Consider the following 19,024-nt stretch of genomic DNA (forward strand, 5'->3'; position numbering starts at 1 on the left):
TTGATCCGTTCCAACAAATCTGAAGGCTATTCTACTGGTCTTGCTCTTCTAGACATAGAAAAAGCATTCGACAGTGTTTGGCATGAAGGTTTGATTGTAAAATTAAAAAACTTTAATTTTCCAACATACATTGTTAGAATAATTCAAAGTTATCTGTCAAATCGTACACTTCAGGTTAATTATCAGAACTCCAGATCTGAAAGACTTCCTGTAAGAGCTGGTGTTCCTCAAGGCAGCATTTTGGGACCAATATTATACAATATTTTCACATCTGACTTACCTGAGCTACCTCAGGGATGTCAAAAATCTTTGTTTGCGGATGACACAGGCCTCTCCGCCAAAGGACGAAGCCTGCGTGTCATCTGTAGTCGATTGCAAAAAAGTTTGGATATTTTTTCTTCATACTTGCAAAAATGGAAGATTTCTCCTAATGCTGCCAAAACTCAACTAATAATATTCCCACATAAACCAAAAGCTCTTTATTTGAAACCTTCAAGTAGACATGTTGTCACGATGAGAGGGGTTCCAATAAATTGGTCAGATGAAGTTAAGTATCTAGGGCTCATGCTAGATAAGAATTTAACTTTCAAAAATCACATTGAGGGCATTCAAGCCAAATGTAATAAATATGTAAAATGTCTCTATCCCCTTATTAATAGAAAATCAAAACTTTGTCTTAAGAACAAGCTTTTGATATTCAAACAAATTTTCAGGCCAGCCATGTTGTATGCTGTACCAATATGGACTAGCTGTTGTAATACCAGGAAGAAAGCTCTGCAGAGAATTCAAAATAAAATTTTGAAAATGATTCTGAGGCTTCCTCCCTGGTATAGTACCAATGAGTTACATAGAATATCCAATGTTGAAACATTGGAACAAATGTCAAATACAATCATTAATAATTTCAGGCAAAAATCGTTACAATCTTCTATTGCCACGATTAATACGTTATATGTTTAGGTTAAGTTAGGTTAAGTATATTAAAAACGTTTTTTTTTTTCTCTTATAAGCAGGTGAAATCAACTCACCTGTAAAAAAACTGAACTGCTACGGCAAATGAAATGTAATATATTGTTAACAAAATGTTAATTAAATCTTAAATTTGTTTTACCAAATTAGGATGATAGTGTTGTCTAATAACACAGAACACCTAGATATAAGAAATGAATGTAATGTTTGGAATGATACTAATAAAGAAATTGAAAAAAAAAAAAAAAAAAAAAAAAAAAAAAAAAAAAAAAAAAAAAAAAAAAAAAAAAAAAAAAAAATAACTCACACAAGATTCATCAGAAATTACACTAGAATTTTTTAGAAATTCCTCGTGGATTTTTCAAAAATTTTCACAAAATATATGAAATTTTTTTAAGTATGAGTTTTTTTCGTTCGTGGTTTTTCTTAAAAAAAAAAACAGATTGAATACATGAAGGTTTATAATTTACGGCAAAACGAAAAGTTACTTGTCGTAATTTTACGAGGAAGTCTTAGAATGTGAATACCTTCCATTAAACTTACTGATGGAAAATTTCTTCCTTAGTCGGCGTTTAAAGGACGCGGTTTAAGCAGTTTCCAATCAAATTCGATCTTCTGTCATCATTTTTATTTGAAATATCGATTAATGCGTAAAAATATTGACCTGATTAGGTAGAAGAGCTGGAGTTTAAATTGGAATGTGAAATGACAAAAATTTTAATTTTACAAATGCTACAAATTCTTATTAAAATGTTTAATATAAAATACTTTGGTAGTATAAAAGACACAAAATTTTGAAAATATTGAAAATCTACTAAAACAGGATTACTTACATAAATATAAACTACCCTGTTTGAAAAAATTCTAGGCGACATCTTGTAAATTTGGAAGCACAATAAAAATGTCCAAATATGGTACTCAACTAGACCTACTACCTGCAGAAGATCATATGGAATATTCCCTATCATGATTGATATTGATCGTAAGACAGTATACTAGAATTGAAATAAAGTTGATTACGGCTTGCTTTTCAAGTCACTTTTAGTCACTTTTTCGAGAATAGAAAGTCACTTTTTAGTCACTTATTTCTCAAATTTGGTCACTCAAATAACTTTTTCGGTACCAATTCTTGCTACCAGCCCTGATTATATATCGATAAAACTGATCAATGCTACCTTGGAATCAATACTGTACTGGTATCTTAGTTATTGATTTCAGTTGAAAGATTGCATAACTATTGATTTTGAATGCAACTATAGTTTTTCATATAATCGAAAGACGATCATCGGTTCTTGGATAACTAATTAATAATTAGTATCAAATTATACTTCGGAATAGATATTGTTTCGATATAGAATTCAACGCAAATCAATCAGTTTAAAAAAAAAATACTTATTTTATTATATAGGGCGTTGCATACTTCTAGGCGATTAAAGTTGTATGAAATTTTCTGACTTTGATTACATTAATAGTCCCAATTTGTTAATTTGTTAAGAAATTTGAGATCCGATTCGTTCACTTTTACCAGACTGTCAAGGATAAGTGAAAAATTCTTGAATACTTCATCATATACCTAGTAGTCGTAGAACAGTGTTTGTGAGTGTTTCAAAAAATGCCCATCAACTTTTATGATTTGAGCATAAAGCTTCAAATATTCTCGGATCCAACGAAAATAGTTCTGACATGAAGCACCATAATAATGATCTCGACTCTTGCACGTGTTTTATTTGAGTGGTTTAATTAAATTATGTTATATCCTTTAGTTTGCGGTGGGTCCCAGGAAATCTTGGATAAATTATCTTTCGGATAAACAAGGAAATTACTTCATGAACTTTTAATGTTTCTTTGGAGAAATTTCTTGAAAATAGATTAAGGAATTTTTTAATTGAGGCTTCAAATAGATCATCTAGCAATTTGTATGGAATTTACAGACAGTTATTTACATACTTTTGAGGAAATTTCTTTAGACATTTGCTTTGAAACTTTGTCAGGATTACAGCAGGAATTTTCCAAATGTTTAATTTGGTTTTGTTGAAGTAACCTTAGAATCTTTCATTTACAACTAGTAAAATGCAAAACAATTTTCTTGCTTTATCTTTAGTATTTTTTTTTAAAGATTCGCTTTCCTAGAAATTATTGTGGGATTCTGCCTTGAAATGTTTCATGATTTACTTGAAGAATTTTACTAAAGCTTAAGGTCTTGAAAAAAATCTGCTAAATATGTAATGGAATGCAATTAATCCTTTATCGAAAAGTCCCCCGGAGATAATTCTGAGTAACAACCTCAAAAAAGCTCAGATGATTAAACGAAGCCAGATATCGAATTTTCAAGAACACTAATCTAAAGAACTAAATTAAGCTGTGAAATGCAAATTTGATCGATTGATTATCACCAGCATGCATCCTATCGAACAAATTTCCATCGCGAGCGGATGTCAGTTTCGCTAGATCTGTGAACTTGGAAATTAGATATTTGTCTTCGTTCTATAATCACCTTAGGACAGCACTATGGGACAGAAATAAAAAATTTCGCGTCAAAAGTCCAAAAACCTTTCTTCAATAAAATAATTATAGAGATGAATTTCTCAGTATTGAGAACATGTATAATTGTACACCAACGATCTCATTTGATTTAGTACATTATTTCATTGCACTTAATGGAGTTAAATTAGGTAAAACCTGAAAAACTTGAATTTTAGCATTTCCTGAAAAAGTTTTGTTTGTAAAGAAAATGACAAGAAAAGATAGGGTGTCCAAATTTTTGGAACGCATACTTAGTGTGTTTTACATGTCTTATATAAGGGGCGGACCTGGTGCAGTGGTTAGAACACACGCCCCTCATGCCGACAACCTGTGATCGAATTCCATCCCCGAGATAGTAGTCACTTATGACGAAAAATGTTAATAATCTAGTTAATAAAGATAGAAAAAAAATCTCATATAAGAATTCTGCTATTTCAAATTTTACCATTGATTCAAAATTTAAAAATTTAAATCAAGTCATGTCAAGTACACGAAACTGAAGACGGTCTTACAGTTGAGGTCGAAATACGAGTATTTCTGTCGAAGGATACTAACTCAAGCGGAATTAAATGGTATAGTGCTAAATTCGATTTTTCATTTTTTTTAATTTTTACGTCAAATTCACAGCATCTTTCTGTCAAAATACACCAATGAAAACATTCAGCACATTCTGCGTACTGTCGGCTTTCCGCTGACAATATTTCCGAGACTGAACAAACAATGTCGCCAGATATGTCATCAATTCAAATGAACACGCCTTTAATTTCATAGTATATTTATTTTAACATTTAAACCACCATGAGTCGATATCTGAAGGGACCATCGACTTATGGAAATATAGAGTCATGGAACAGAAATGCTATGGAAAGCTGTTTGAGGCGACCATCTTAGTAACCTGTTACTTGGGAGTCGGATGACCCCTCAGCAAGACCTGAGTACCGGCGAGCTAGAGCGTGAGCTTTTTGCTCTCAGGATCGGCTTTTCGAGAGGCTAACCAAGGGCTCAATTAAAGGCAACACTCTAAATGCTTTTTACTAGTTTATTTGGTTGTTACTCACAAGATCTGTGTGGGTTGTGTGGGTGTTAGGCGATGGGATGGCCGACCGGCGCTTACTGCTGCTGCTGCTAGGGTCGTTCGGTCGCTCCGGGGAGGCAGGATGGAGGCGAGGGGTTCACGTAGCCTATCTCGAACTAGGCGGCACGTGGCTGCTCCACTCTTTCGAGATATCGGGTCCTCGAAGGTTATATTTTAGTCGGGAATGGCCTTCGACCGACAATGAGGTGGGAGATTGCGCGGAATGTGCGGAATTCGGAGTCCTATTAGCCCGATCGGGAAGGAACGTCAACCAATCGGGTGTATTATCCGGTTTCTTCGGCGGTATCTGCTTCTAATTTGGGCTGGGCGCCTCAAAACGTTCGTGCAAAGCACTATTGGGTCCTAATGGCATGAAAGGGTTAGGGTAGATTTGGGGTTAAGTTTATGGGCTACTGGGTTTATTGATTGCTAATTATTTCTTATTATTGAAATAGCATACCTGATTCACTTATCACGTATTTTACGGCGTAATTCTGGATATTTTGTACCACTGGTGGTATTTCCTTAAAGTTTAACTTTAGCTTTTTTAACAGCTTTAGCTGAAATTAAACGTCTTATAGCTTTGGGGCTCAGATAGCCGTAGCGGTAAACGCGCGGCTATTCAGCAAGACCAAGCTGAGGGTCGTGGGTTCGAATCCCACCGGTCGAGGATCTTTTCGGGTTGGAAATTTTCTCGACTTCCCAGGGCATAGAGTATCATCGTACCTGCCACACGATATACGCATGCAAAAATGGTCATTGGCATAGTAAGCTCTCAGTTAATAACTGTGTAAGTGCTCATAAGAACACTAAGCTGAGAAGAAGGCACTGTCCCAGTGGGGACGTAACGCCAGAAAAGAAGAAGAAGCTTTGGCGGTCACTACAAGAAAGAGACCGAGCCAGTTTTCTATTTCCCCCAGTAGCCTACCCTTTACGTACCAAATTCCCTTTTTCATCTCTTTTTCTCACAGTCCTTTCGTCAACTCGCGACAACTCCTCGAAAGTTTCCCCTGCAGCAGTTTTTAGTGTGTTGTGTGCAATGTTCTAAATGTATTTTACAAATTTTGTTCTGTTTAACAATCATGATTTCTTTTTAATAATTTTACTTATTTCTCCTAACATATTCAGTGTGCATGCTTATTGTATAGGTTTCTTTTAAGTTTTAATTAGTTTTTAGTACATATATAGTTTAAGTTTAATATAGCTTTAAGCGACTAACATTTTAACCTTACTGACAAACTAAACACATAATAGATTTTTCTTTTTATTCGGCATTATGATTTAGGATTTTATGCCCCAACGGTAACACTACCTCATCTCCCCCCTCAAAATTAATCAAAACAAAGTTTTGGATTAATTTTTCACTTGTTGGGTTCATTTATAGTCATCTCCGGGTTGAGTCGCAACTTTAATGCTCTCGAGAATTCCCAAAAATCGATATAAATCGCATCTTTTCAACAAACAGTTGCCTTATTTAAAAAAAAGGACTTTTGTTAATGCAATTTCAAATTCGCGGAACGGTTATTCAATCTATTCATTTCCCAATGGCCGAAACATTTGCTTGTTTCGAGGAAGAGGTAATTTTTTTCTTTCTACCAAAACGAAATCTTCTGATGGTTTGATTTACGAATGATATTCTTGCCGAACTGAGAACCATAATTTTATGTGTGGTGTGATAAATTGAGGTAATTGACTAGGAGTGTGTTATCATAACTTGGAAAAGCAGGGCAGATCACTGGATCCGTAGCTACTGCACATCGCGATTTAGAAATTTTTCATTTGTTATTGTTTTTATCCTTGATCGGTTAAATTTCCCTGTCGCTTCTGCTTCAACCAATAATGATGGACTATTATTCTATTTTAGACGAAACGGGACAGCAATACATATATTGTTTTCGGAACGGCCAGACATTCTAAACCAACAGATTCGCTATTTCACTTACACAATATTTGCTGTACAACTCACAATAACCGACGATCATCTTATTTACGTACGTTGACTTACGAAGGCTCTACACAATTCTGGACACAACATTGGAATTTCTGGACGTATAGACTCTAAATTGACAGTGGAATTGGACAAACATTACTCTTCATCGGGGACACCGGGTTTCAAATCCGCCGACGAAAATATCCCAAGATTCTTACCTTGATTGTCAATAAGCTCATATGAGCTTGTGCCTCGGCGAGACACAACAGTGCATGGAGTATAAGCTGGACCTAATTTTGCATTATAGGCTTCTCCAGCCACCGACTGCGAAAAGTTTCGCTTATAAACATTCTGTCCCACCTGATATACTGGAGCAGGTTTCCGGAACCGAAGATTATAAGCTCTGGTACTCTTATCATGAGCTTTGGCTAAGTTTTGGCGTACTATTCTCTGGATTTGATCATCAACTTTTAATTTCCTCTCTGCTCTTTCAGATTCAGACACATCGGAAGTATCGGGATCACGAAGATGTTCCGTACCCTCGGAAACGATCTCATGTCCGAAAACAATCATATACGGGGTGAGACCCGTAGACGAATGCGACGTATTGTTCAGTGTGTGTTCTACCTCGGAAATTCTCGTATCCCACAAACGCTGGTCGGTTTTAACGTATGTTCGGATACAAGCGTTTATACTCCGGTTCAAACGTTCGACCGGGTTGGCCTGGCTGTGATGCCGGGAGTTGGCCCAGTGCTTCACCTGATAGCGAGACAGAAAATCCTTGAAAGCATTACTGAGGAAGCTTGTTGCGTTATCGCTTATCAGGATTTCGGGAACCGAGAAGCGGCGAAACCACTGTTCCTCGATAATCTTAATAATAAGATCTGTCGCAATTTTTCTCACAGGAACCAAAACAGTCCACTTCGAAAAGACATCTAACAACACCAGAAGGTGGGTATGGCCAGCTTTAGATCGCGGCAATGATTGAATAAAATCAATCGCCAACATTTGAAAAGGTTTTCTAGCTAGTCGTGGGTTTCCCATGACTGGATGCTGAGAGATTGTAGTGGGTTTGCACTCTTTACAAGTTCGGCATCGCTCAACGTATCTGCGAATCGTGGTGGCCATCTTCGGCCAGAAATATCTAGTGCGAATTTTGTCCAGCAGTTTTTCGTAACCAATATGGAACGCTTCATCGTGCTCTTTTCGGAGAATCTCATCTCGTGATTTCTCCGGAACACAAAGCTTCCATTCGAAACGAAAATCGAGGACTTCGGTCTTACTTGGTACAAATTTGTACAACTTCCCCTCTTCAACCTTGAAATCAACGTTCTCGTCCGGTGCAGAGCGAACCTTGTCATATAGAGAGGAGTACCATGCGTCCCCTTCGCTCAGCGTGGCGATCTCCATCGAACGCGAGAGAGCGTCCGGGATAACATTGTCCTTCCCTCTTCTATGCCGAATTTCAAAATCAAAACCCTGCAGCTCGATGCTCCATCGGCTGAGGCGTGACGACGTGCGCCACTTCCCATTCATGATATGGGTGAGTGCGGAAGCATCGGTAATAACGACAAATCGAGTGCTTTCAATATATGGTCGGAATTTGTTGATTGCAGATAGCACTGCTAGACCTTCCTTCTCGGAGGCTGCATATGCTTGCTGTGCCGGAGAGTTTTTGCGAGAAGTATGCCACCACTTTCTCGCCACTCTCGTGCTGTTGTGTGAGGATCGCAGCAATAGCACTGTCACTCGCATCGGTCTGAACTTGGAAGGGCAGCTGGAAGTTTGGATTTGCGAGCACTGGTGCTGCAATTAAATTCTCCTTTAGTTCAAGGAAAGCTTTCTCTGCGGTCGTATTCCATACGATCGTTTTAGGCTTTTTTCTCAGGAGATTGGTAAGAGGTGCCGAAATCTCGCTGAATCGGGGAATAAAGCGTCGATAATAATTCGACATTCCCAAAAATCGACGTAAAGCACGAAGTGATGTTGGGCGCTCATAATTAATTATTGCCGATACGCGATCGGGGTTTGGTCGCAATCCGTCGGATGAGATTATGTATCCGAGGTAGGGTAACTCTCTCAGACAAAATTTTGATTTGTCGAGGTTGATGGAGAGGTTGGCCAATCGTAATCGACGGGCCACCTCGGTCAGAGATTGGATGTGTGCTTCGAATGTGCTGCTTACCACGACGATGTCGTCGAGGTAAACGAACACACTCGGTTCCAGTTCACCGTACCCTAAAACTTCGTCCATTAGTCTTGCCAGGGTGGCAGGACTGTTGACTAGGCCAAAGGGTAATCGGGTGAACTGGAACAATCCTCTGCCCAACACCGAGAACGCCGTATATTTTCGTGAGCTAGGGTCAAGTGGGATCTGCAAAAAAGCTTTGGTTAAATCGATTGTTGTTAAATATCGACTTGACCCTAGCCTACTCAATATTCGATCTTGGTGTGGTAGAGGATAAGCGTCCCTCCTAGTCCGATCATTTAACCGTCGTGCGTCCAGACACAGGCGCACATCGCCCGAAGGTTTAAGCACAGGAACCGTACTAAGAGCCCAATCGCTCTTGCTTGGTTCTATAACTTTTTGCCTGAGCATATTGTCTAGTTCGTGGTTTATCTTCTGTTGCATAGCGGGGGACGTGGGATAGGGGTTGATTCTCACCGGTGGCGCTTTTTCGAACTCTTTTTTGAGTTCTATTTTGTGAGAGATGAGTGGAGTTACTCCGAGAACTTCTCCTTCAATTGCAACTTTGAAAAGTTGTTTTACTTGCTCAAGTCTTAATTTTTGTTCTTCTGTTAGAAGTTCCTGCTCATTTCCTCCTTCCTCTTCTCTAGTTTCCTCATTCCCGAATCTTTCTCTCTCCATTTCTTCCCTCAACTCGCAGTGTTCGAACTGCACAGTGGGGTGAAGATTGAATACTCTCCAAAAATCATACCCGAGTATTAATCTACGTTGGAGATTTGGAGTGATCAGAGCCTTAATGATTTTTGTCTCATCATTGAAAGTCACTGGTAGGTGTACGTAGCCTTCTACTTTTACTGGAGTTCCAGAAACAGTTTTCAAAGATACATCCGTAGGAAAGATTTTTAAATCCAGAGATTTTATCAGTTTCTTGCATCCTATTCCTAGTATGGAGCGCTGAGCACCACTGTCCAGTAACCCGATCATTTCTCTTCCCATCAAATGAACTTTTGCAAACGGACGGTTGTCTCCATCTACTTTAACAAAAAGCTCGTTAACTTCCACTTCGGGGACATAATCGTCATCCGAAAATGGTTTATAACCGTTTTGCAATAGGTCTTTGTATAGCCGATCGTCTTTTGAAGGATTTAGAGTCGAAGCTTCAGCTTGCCTTCTCAAGCTGAATTCTGCTCGTTTTTTTGGCAGAAAGGGCATTCCGGCGTAATGACGTCCAAAAAACCACACAGCCTACAAAATTTGTGTCTCTTTTCTGAGCAATCGCCGTAATGGTGCCCATGTTTCCTGCAGTTGTAACAAGTGCCTATCGGTGGGCGCACATATTTTTCAGCTAAAGCTTTCAACGTTCCCTTAGACGACCCCTCAATCGGATTTTCTTTCCTCTCATTCCTCTCCCCTTTCTCATTCTTTTGCTCCTCTTGCTTGCTATGCTCATTATCGGTTTTACTTTTTGGCTTACTCTTAAAAAAAGTTCGCGTATTCTCGGGTTGACTAAAAGTTGGTTTAGATTTCGAGTTGTTTGAGGCTGAGATCTCATTTAACTGGTGAGTTTTGGGCCGATTTGAGCTTTCGCTCGGTTTCTGGAACATATTCCAATTGTTCTCATCTATGATTCGCCCATATTTCTTTAATTTGGATAGAGATTTAACCCCTGCTCCAGTTAAAGCATTTTTATAGTCGAATCTCATATTTCGCCAGATGATTTCAAATTTACGGCGCTCTGAAATCGGCTTTGTCATCGACTGAAAAAGCTTTTGCATGTCATGCATATAATCGACGAATCTTTCACCGCGAGCCTGTCGACGACCAGTGGCTTGAATTTCGATTTGAAAATCTAAATCGGGCGGTAGGAATTCTCGTTTGAGCTCCCTTTTCAACCCTGACCAGCTATGAAAGTCATGATTTTCGTATGCTTCCATGAACCAGTCCTTAGCTCGTCCTGTAAATAAGTGGATTGCGCTACGAAAAAGTTCTTTGTCGGATACGTCTTCCGATTTACACCGCATCTTCACTTCCTTCAGAAATTCTGCCAACTTTCGTCCCTGATCCCTTCCGTCATATTTTAGTTTCCATTCGGAAACTGGAATTCGCCTCAAACTCTGCCTAGCTTTTCGTTCCTTCTTATGCCTTTTCCGCCTACGTTCTGCTGATCTACTAGTACTCGACGAGCTTTCTGAAGTATCCTCGCTTGTATCTTCTGAGCTACTAGTAGTTTGTGAGCTACTAGTTGTACCACTGCTTGTCGAAATTGAGGAAAAGCTCACCTTTCGATGGCGCGTTTTGTTAGACTTTGTGGATAATGATCTCCTGTTACTTTTCTCCTTTTTCCCCTCCTTCTTTTTTCTCCTTCCCTTGCTTTCTACTGATTTATTTTTCCGAAATACCTCAACCGGACTTTCAGAACTACTCTCTTCAAACGATTGCTGTTCAGCGATCGTTATATCTTCTTCTTTACTCGATTTTAATACTTGGTCATTTTTGCCATTCGGTTCAAATGACCCCTTTCCCGTATCTACCTTCTCAGGGTTTATTTCTGACTCTCTATCAATTCTCTCCTGATTAAACTTTATCTGATCATTTAGGTTGATAAGAAGCTTTTCTAATCTTTTTTTCCGCTCTATATTCTCCTCAGCTTCTTTCATACGTTTCTCTTCTAAAGCGATTTCTCTTTCTCTCATTTCTTTCTGTTGCTTCGTAGTGTGTAACACAAAATTTTTGAAATGTTGGATTACATCTTTTAAGCTTTCCTGCTTTCCTTCCTCATATCCTGTTAACACCCCCAAAATTTCATCACATCGAATCATTGATGCCTCTAGCTCCTGCTTTTTAGACTCAATTGACTTCTTCTTTACACCCCCACTTGCTCCCTCTTCCACGACCGGCTCTTCCAAGTCATTACCTGTAGCTGTTACATTTAAAACTTCTATTTCGCTTCTGACTTCCTCTAGAACTTGATCAATTTCTGATTCTAAACGTTTGGGTTCGGGTTGGGCTTCAGAGCTAGATTCCATCTCGGGAAAATGTTTTCGAAAAATATGACTAGCTAGTTTACCAAGATCGGTTATCTCTTTCGTGAGTTTATCCGATCCAGGCGATTTATAGATCATGTATATTCGCACTCTATAATGCACCAGTCGAGTACACAACTTTTCTCTCTGGCGAGTATCGGTTTTTGGATTGTCCAACAATCCTCCGATGACCAGAAGCTTAGCCTTAACTATCTCAATCTCTTCAGGTACCGTTCTCCAAATAGGAGCGGCAACAAAAATATTCTTTTCGCGTTCGTACTTCATTCTATCTTTCAACTTTCTCCGTTTAATGCTTTCATGTTCATCCGGTCCGAATACCATGTTTCTCACATGTAATTCATGTTCAACCTCATCCATGGAAAGATGAGACACGTCCATCCTTTTATAGAGCTTTTGTAAATCCATATCAAATACCGATTAATTACAATAAAATACCTAATACAGCTATCATGAAGAAGCAATTGAAAAAAAACCTAGATGAGCTATCGCGAAGAAGCTATTGAATAAAACTAATTGTGCTATCACGAAGAAGCAATTTGAAAAATACCTAAATGAGCTATCACGAAGAAGCTATTTGAAAATTGCTAATCAATCACTCAAAATTGAGAGTGTCGACAAAATCATTCATCTAACCAAACAATTTCAGTCGTTTTGATCCGAAACAATCGTTGCTCAGATCATTTAGAAGAATCAAGACCCAATAACCATAACTATCATTCAATTAAACGCAAAATTACTCCCGCTGGTTGGTAAAAAAAAGCAAAGAATATCAACTTTTGTAAGTGTACGCGCACTAGTAAGATGGCTTAATGAACTCCGAAACGATCCCCAAAAGCTAAAGCTTTACCATTGAAACACTCAAACCTTATCACTTGCCGTAACCTAGCTAACCTATCATGCACACTTGATAGAACAATGTAGCACCTTTTTGAACTCTTGATTAGCTTCGATTTTAGTTGGTCGCCAATTGTTACTTGGGAGTCGGATGACCCCTCAGCAAGACCTGAGTACCGGCGAGCTAGAGCGTGAGCTTTTTGCTCTCAGGATCGGCTTTTCGAGAGGCTAACCAAGGGCTCAATTAAAGGCAACACTCTAAATGCTTTTTACTAGTTTATTTGGTTGTTACTCACAAGATCTGTGTGGGTTGTGTGGGTGTTAGGCGATGGGATGGCCGACCGGCGCTTACTGCTGCTGCTGCTAGGGTCGTTCGGTCGCTCCGGGGAGGCAGGATGGAGGCGAGGGGTTCACGTAGCCTATCTCGAACTAGGCGGCACGTGGCTGCTCCACTCTTTCGAGATATCGGGTCCTCGAAGGTTATATTTTAGTCGGGAATGGCCTTCGACCGACAATGAGGTGGGAGATTGCGCGGAATGTGCGGAATTCGGAGTCCTATTAGCCCGATCGGGAAGGAACGTCAACCAATCGGGTGTATTATCCGGTTTCTTCGGCGGTATCTGCTTCTAATTTGGGCTGGGCGCCTCAAAACGTTCGTGCAAAGCACTATTGGGTCCTAATGGCATGAAAGGGTTAGGGTAGATTTGGGGTTAAGTTTATGGGCTACTGGGTTTATTGATTGCTAATTATTTCTTATTATTGAAATAGCATACCTGATTCACTTATCACGTATTTTACGGCGTAATTCTGGATATTTTGTACCACTGGTGGTATTTCCTTAAAGTTTAACTTTAGCTTTTTTAACAGCTTTAGCTGAAATTAAACGTCTTATAGCTTTGGGGCTCAGATAGCCGTAGCGGTAAACGCGCGGCTATTCAGCAAGACCAAGCTGAGGGTCGTGGGTTCGAATCCCACCGGTCGAGGATCTTTTCGGGTTGGAAATTTTCTCGACTTCCCAGGGCATAGAGTATCATCGTACCTGCCACACGATATACGCATGCAAAAATGGTCATTGGCATAGTAAGCTCTCAGTTAATAACTGTGTAAGTGCTCATAAGAACACTAAGCTGAGAAGAAGGCACTGTCCCAGTGGGGACGTAACGCCAGAAAAGAAGAAGAAGCTTTGGCGGTCACTACAAGAAAGAGACCGAGCCAGTTTTCTATTTCCCCCAGTAGCCTACCCTTTACGTACCAAATTCCCTTTTTCATCTCTTTTTCTCACAGTCCTTTCGTCAACTCGCGACAACTCCTCGAAAGTTTCCCCTGCAGCAGTTTTTAGTGTGTTGTGTGCAATGTTCTAAATGTATTTTACAAATTTTGTTCTGTTTAACAATCATGATTTCTTTTTAATAATTTTACTTATTTCTCCTAACATATTCAGTGTGCATGCTTATTGTATAGGTTTCTTTTAAGTTTTAATTAGTTTTTAGTACATATATAGTTTAAGTTTAATATAGCTTTAAGCGACTAACATTTTAACCTTACTGACAAACTAAACACATAATAGATTTTTCTTTTTATTCGGCATTATGATTTAGGATTTTATGCCCCAACGGTAACAAACCGTGAAATTTGGTTTCTGGTATGGTTCCATGAGTCGATATCGAGTCATGGAACATCGACTCATGGAGGTTTCACTGTATAACCCTTTTCGTCCACTTGGGCACTACGCGAGCTGAATATATTGACATATTCTCTATATTCTATAGCACACAGTCGAGTTTCATAATCCTATCCCTTATTCTTTAGTGATTATCATGCACAATGGTGTGGGAGCTCTAGTGTAGATGTAGTTGTGAAACTCTGAGGAAAATAGTATGCACTCTGTCTCAAAAAAACACCAAGAATTTGGATAAAAAAAATGTAAAATTGGGTAATACGCTAATATGCTTTTTGATGAGTCTGGAAAGCGTGTGCAAGTTTCGTTGAGGACACAAAAACAAACTATGTATGATGAGCGTATGCGAGTGTTCGTGTGATCAAATGTTACTAAGCTCTTTTGCTGTTGGTGCTGATAACTTATTTCTACAACCACAGTAGGAGCGTCATCGCATATTCAGCTGCTGGCGTAGTTATATCGATAATCCATCGTGAGTAGTCCATTGTGTGTTGCCTATGTTTAGTTTGTTGTTATTGTGTTTGGATCGATTTGATGTATAAACATCAGAGAAATACATGCTGTCGCAGTAGCTGTCCGATCGCCATAATGATCGGTCGTTCCCCAAAGTACTGTATCTTCCAGCGACTTGACGAAAATTTGTTGGGGGGGGGTCTGCTAATCAAACACATGACCATTTACTTATCAAGCAAACGTGTAGCTAACTTCGCCACGATACCTACCTCCCCCCTCCCTTCCAACACGCCTCAAAATGCGGCTTATTTGGAGCTGCCGAACAGATTTGTCGGCAGTTCATATGGGAAAGCTGGCGAAGAGAATGAGGCTGCCAACAATCGTCGCTCTGGCATGAGATGTTCGAAGCGTCGTAAAAACGTTCCCAAAAAGCTTTTAACAAGTCAGTCGGTGTGAATCGATAAAGGATTGAGCAACACATACATGTTAACAAACAACCGCGTAATTTGTGTGCGTATGTCCGAGAAAATTGCAAAAGAAGCGCGGCATCGGCTTAGCCTGTCGATAATACGTAAATTCCCCTACATGAAATAATTTAGTAGATTTTTAATCCTTTATTTCAAACTTTGCTGCTGTTAATACAATCAATCAGAGAAACAAAGAGTATTTAAGCGAATTTCAATTAATAATGCCTTATTCACCATATTTTTTCAAAATTTCATAATCGTTACAAACATTTTCAATTCAGTTAAAAATATATCTTAGTCGTTCCAATCACGACTTTCTCATGTTTTCTTTAATGTGTATCACTTTTAGGTTGATTTATGTTTATTTTGACGGTGTTTGGAATTTTGCCGTAAATTTTTGATTTCTGGCCCATAGTGGACAAGGATGCACAATGTATATTGAACCAATTGATCCGATTCAATTTATCTGAAAAATCACATAGCCATTCCACGATTGAAATACGATTAACTTTATAAACATCCAATGATGGCTATATGATTTTTTAATGCATCGTTAATAAAACTTAAACGAACATTGTCTGCATCCGTTATCAATTTTCACCTGACTGTGTGCTTTCATTAGGCATTACAAAATCAGATGGACGCTATATGATTGCCTAATATTAATAAATATCGATAACTAGTGGTCCCGGCAAACTTTGTCTTGCCATCAAGTAGGCTGTTGAAAAGCGCCATGTGACGTCTCATACAAAAAGACAGTTATATTCACTCTCGTTTTTTCGACTTTCCCGGTGTATATTTTGAGTTTTTTAAACACACAAACACGTCGGAACACTTCAAGAACCTAACTGTGGAAGAATCAGGTAAATCCTTTGACTCGTTTTCAAGTTATTTCGTGACATACAAACACCATTCCATTTTTATTTATATAGATAGAAGAAGATAATCAAGTCAATGAAGTGCGAATTGAATGAACAACAATCATCTTATTTTGTGACGCTTGTATTGCAGTTATTCGATTTGTGAGATAATTTTTCGTTCATTTGAAAACAAACTATTATATAATAGTAAAGTAAACTTTATGTTCTGATTTTAGATTGTAGCAGAACATACGAAGAAGTAAATTCTAAACGTCCGTAGGACTTATACTTCATGGCCGAAGCAACAGTTGAAAATGTGTATTAATGTACTCAGATAAAATATTGTCGCGCGCCCACCAAACCGGAACGCGCGTGTTGGACACGCGACGTGTGACTCGTTCCCGACATAACTGTCATAATGGCATGTGTTGCGCTGCATTCTTACGATGTTTACGAACACAGCGCACTATTCAAATATTAGTCGCGACGTTTGGAGATTGAGAAAAAATATATTTAAAAAAAATGTTTGTTCTTATTTCTGTCGGATCCATAATAATGAGATTAAAACAGATTCGAGCAATATTCTAATTGTTTGTCATTTGTATTGAAAATATTCTATTGAAAAAATATTTTTAATGATATTATATTATAATACTATAATATGAATATCGTTAAGTAATCCAATACGTTCAATATGCGCATACAATAAAATGTATCTGATTTGGTATTTACATTGATTCTCATTTCCATATACGATTCAGATAGAAGTTATCTGATACAAATATTGAACTCTCTCTCAGTAAACCAAAATGTACCGTCAAAAACTGTAGTGAGCGTGACAATCACGCATTGACTACCATGACTTTCATGCAACAAAAACATTCATGCGATGCTGAAAATAAAAGTCACGCGCGACTGTGACTTTTTTTGTTCAGCTATAAATGTATCATGGCTGTAATGAATAACTGTAAAAGACAGTTACCTGTATTATCATAATGTCCTTTCGACCTTTTATCTTTCGACCTTTTGTCCATAAACCTCACATAAATAACACGGCACCGCTTAAACGTCAAAGAATGAACGCGTGCATCGGTCCATTGCGTAGCAGTGAAAACGCATGCTGTACAAAATACTGCAAGATAACGGCATAAAGGCGGCATTTTACAGTTCAGAGCTGTGATGAAGTGGCGATTTGGACAAGAAGCAATCGAGTGAAGAGTTGTCGCTACGATCGCAGCTGCGTCGTGATTGTTTTTTACTTTCATTTCGCACTCCCGTCATCCACGACAGCATAACGTTCATGGGAGGCTAAAAAGAATGGCACGCTACTCTTATCCATGTCAGGTGATACATTCATGGCTGCAGTAAGAATGTATTAGGAGCAACCCGAATGTCGCAAATGAATGTTTTGAAACCTCCTGCATGTGAATATAATAGCAATGCGACAATAAAATAAAAAATGTATATAGGCTTCACTGCTCTCTCTATATGATATTAACCCCTCTACCGGCAGCTTCATTTTTTACCCCTAAAAAATATTCAAATCGCGATAACTTTTTTGTTTCTCAATATTTTTGCACCATTCTTTCACAAGTTCTTGAAATACTCTTCTAGTTTCAGAATATATGTAGATATTGATAATTAGTCATCTGGATCCGGAGATATTCCAAAATTCCTTGGGGGACCGACGTGTAGCCATTACTCACGTAAATATCTCAGGCTACAGAATTTTTATCGTATTCGGATATTAACTCCTCGGAATGATACATTAATGCGAATATGTTGTGAAAAAATGAAGCAATTTGGTGCAGCCTTCCTTGAGTAATGAGCATTTATGTTTCTGGTACCACGCGGGACAAATAAAGATCTTGAAAATTCTAAAAAACCTCATATCGTAATTTTCAGATTTCTCCAAGAATACTGAACCGATTTGTATGATTTTTTCAGGGTAGCTCCTTATTATGTGGTATTATACACGCAGAGAAAACAATTTTAATATCAAATATATTCTGTATCATTACAACAATATATCTGCATTATTTGCCGGCTTATAATTGCCTTTTATTGTTTCAATAACAACTCCTAATTTATTTCAAAAATAAAAATTTTTGAATTAGACAGCGGCATTAAACGGGGTACAACAAAATATTTTTTTGTTTCAAATATTTTTTTCTTTTGAAACAACAAATTTTTGCATTGAAATAAAACCTTTTTAAATTAAATTACACTGTTTTTTGATGTGACAATGTTCTTGTTTGAAATAAAAACACTGTATTGTTGGTCCCAGTCCTTTTATTATTATTATTTTTTTAGGAATTAAACAATAAACAACGAAAACGAAATGTCTACTTTACATTTATTTTGTGAAAGTAGAAGTATTGGAACATGTACCAAAATCCATTTAACTGGAGAATGTTCTTTATCCGCTTCGCGAAAAAGTGACGGGATGAAATAACCGGCTCGTGTAAGAGTTGACTCCATACTGGAGAATGCATTAGTGGAATGAAAATTTTAGAAAAGATGGTTAATACTCACCAGAAATAATTCTGATTCTGGTTTTCCTTACTCCAAAACTGATACAAAAATCAATGACCTGAACTTCTCGCACGAACATTTTAACAACGCCATGTACTTCAATTTAATATAATGTATCGGAAACATTCGCTTTTTCACCGGTTCTACTAAGCAACAAAATGGCGAGACAGTTTTTATGCTACGTGCATAATTAATAGAAACAATAATAATGTAAATTGAAACAAATAAACATTCATTTGACGTAAAGCTTTTCTTTTGTTGTTTCAAAAATAAATCTAGTTAAAAATGTACCCAGTAAATCCAACAATACTGTTGCTTTATTCTGATAAAAATGATTGTTGTTTCAACGCATTTTTGTATTACAACAAATTGAACAAGTTTATTGAGAACAACAAAGTTATTTATTGTTTTGAATAGCTGGTATTTCTCTGCGTGTACAGTACACATTTTATTTTTTTCATAAATTGA

The sequence above is a fragment of the Aedes aegypti genome, chromosome 2, assembly GCF_002204515.2.
Source record: "Aedes aegypti strain LVP_AGWG chromosome 2, AaegL5.0 Primary Assembly, whole genome shotgun sequence".
Taxonomy (NCBI): Eukaryota; Metazoa; Arthropoda; class Insecta; order Diptera; family Culicidae; genus Aedes; species Aedes aegypti.